The following is a 2,316-nucleotide window of genomic DNA, read 5'->3' on the forward strand; positions in this document are numbered from 1 at the left end:
GTAGCGGTTTTATTCGTAACGCGAGGTTTTTCCTTTCTGGATACTTTTCATTTGATGACACAAGTTGACACAGGTGTCGTTTTATCTTTGTTACTTACTGAATATCAAGAAAGATAAAGTGATACTTGTGTCACTAAATGGAAAGCCCTCTCTAACCATATTCGTTCGTCACCGCGAAACGGCTATATTTCATAGGATTTTAGCCCGAAGCGTTAGGAGGGTAGGTATTCCCATAAAGCCTCGCTCTGGATATTCCTGCAACACATTCTCCTGTCGGATATTTTGAAAATCCACGTCGCAAAAACGAGCGGACGCGGCTGCGATAGCTAGTCCGGCTAGTCTCTCTCTAACATTGAGAAATAAAACGTGCTCTCTATCGCGGCGACGACATTTTTACGAGGAGGTTTTAGGATTCTCTTCCTCCCTCTGGGGAGGTAAATTCGTTTGTCCAACGGCGACGGACACTGCACCCTCACCGCATTTCACGGCCGAATGATCCCTGCGCGTAGGCAATCGCGCAGAAAAGAGTTACGTACCGAATATACAGCCTCGAAGATGTCGATAGTAACCTAACGATGTCCATTTCGTAGGATAATGGTAGATTAAAGTGGATGAAAGCGATTAAGAGGCAATCGGATAAATGGCGCGCCGACGTTACCAATTATCCGTCGGCAGACGCGGTATAAAGCGAGATTATACGATACATTTCGACAGCCTGGATATCGCGCACGATATTGCCGACATCCACGACCGCGGATTTCATCCGCCGCGGGTCTTCGCCGTGCGCGTAATACTCAGACGCGATAACGTGATGCATAATGTGTGCGGTTAGCTAAACCACAAATTACGTAAGTCCAAATTATGGAACCATTAATTCAGAATGGGTCGAAATTAATTATCCGCGCCCGCTGAAGGCGCGGCTCTTGTAGCAACTAAATCGATACAAAATATCGCCGTCCATTTTTTTCGAGCCTTCCGGAAAGTATTGCTACTTAAATGAATATTATAAGTTGCTCATAAATTGCTTGAAAATTCAGCTTGCAAAATTCAGTGTGCAAAAAGTTTGTCTTATCTGTTAATTTTAGAACCAAATTACAACGATTTGTTGGCATTAACTTTATCCTTTGCTTGTTTAAAAGAAATCTTCTTTATTATCTTTTTGGAAAATTCCGGACTTTTATCATTCTTAATCTATTTGATACAGAAAAATAATAGAAAAACAGTAAATAATAGATGAAAATAATAGAAAAACAATAAATCTCTTTTGTCGCAACTTAATCTTTATATTCTCGTTAAGAAAGTATTTCAATGCAACTACAAAGACTCGAGGATACTGAATTTCATTGAAATCTGCTAAAGGCTTTCAGAGATAGTAAAACGTCTCTCCGTCTTGAAAGGGTTTATGACACTCTCCTGATTCCTGGGGTGGGAAGGGGTAAGCAGCGGCTTCTGGCGTATGCTCTACGGACAATCGGGTCTCGTAGGACGGAGGCAGGCAATCTCATTTAAGGCGTCGAGGTGGTGTATCAAATAAACCGAACTTAACCCGCTCTATTAAGCTCCACTCAAGCGAGCGACGTTCAATCCGCCATTCTCATTTCCATCAGAGCTTTGAGGCCTTCCTGCAATCTCATGAGTCGCGCTTCCCGACGATCCTTGTCTCTCAACGAGACCCCCCCCCCTTTCGTTCCTTCCAAGAAATACGTACACTGATACATTATGTAAAACTTAACCTGAAGTGTCGGGGCGCCACTAGCTTCTCTGTACTCTACGCCGATACGATATATCCTCCTTTATTTCTTGTTAGGCGAAACGCATTCAGGAGTAAACTATTGCTATGGTCTGGCACAATAGAGGAAATATCAAATGGATTAAACAAATTTGCGCGAAATTCCACTGCACGCGAATCACTACTGACAAACGTAGGTAATCGTCGCGCTCGGGAGACATTTTGTTAAGTTGGTGGAACTAGCTTTGTTGAGAATATTTTGTTGAAGGCACAAAATTGTTATGTTAAACTAATTGATATGTATAATGTTGACTTAACAAGCTCATTTTGTTAAGGAAATTTAATTTGTTAAATCAAAATGCAAAATAATTTGTAAACTACTTACAATTAGTTTATAAAATTTAATAATTAATAATGTGAATGTGCATTACAATATAAATGATGCAAATGCCACGTTATGTGTATACATACTCGTATATTATATTACTATTATACATCAATTAAGAAATTATTTGATCACTCGATGATACTCCAATTCTTTAGTATTTTTAATTTGGAATATTATAATAATTTATTAAAAGATTTAG

The 2,316-nt window shown here is 39.7% G+C and overlaps 1 protein-coding gene across 1 annotated transcript in view; it reads left to right on the forward strand.

Annotated features, from left to right (window-relative positions):
* LOC108754521 (acetylcholine receptor subunit alpha-like 1) overlaps positions 1-2,316 on the forward strand; it is a 92,903-nt gene that overhangs the window by 66,437 nt on the left and 24,150 nt on the right. The gene's annotated exons all lie outside the window — the stretch shown is intronic.

Source organism: Trachymyrmex septentrionalis, unplaced genomic scaffold (genome assembly GCF_001594115.1).
Source record: "Trachymyrmex septentrionalis isolate Tsep2-gDNA-1 unplaced genomic scaffold, Tsep1.0 scaffold8, whole genome shotgun sequence".
NCBI classification, from domain to species: Eukaryota; Metazoa; Arthropoda; class Insecta; order Hymenoptera; family Formicidae; genus Trachymyrmex; species Trachymyrmex septentrionalis.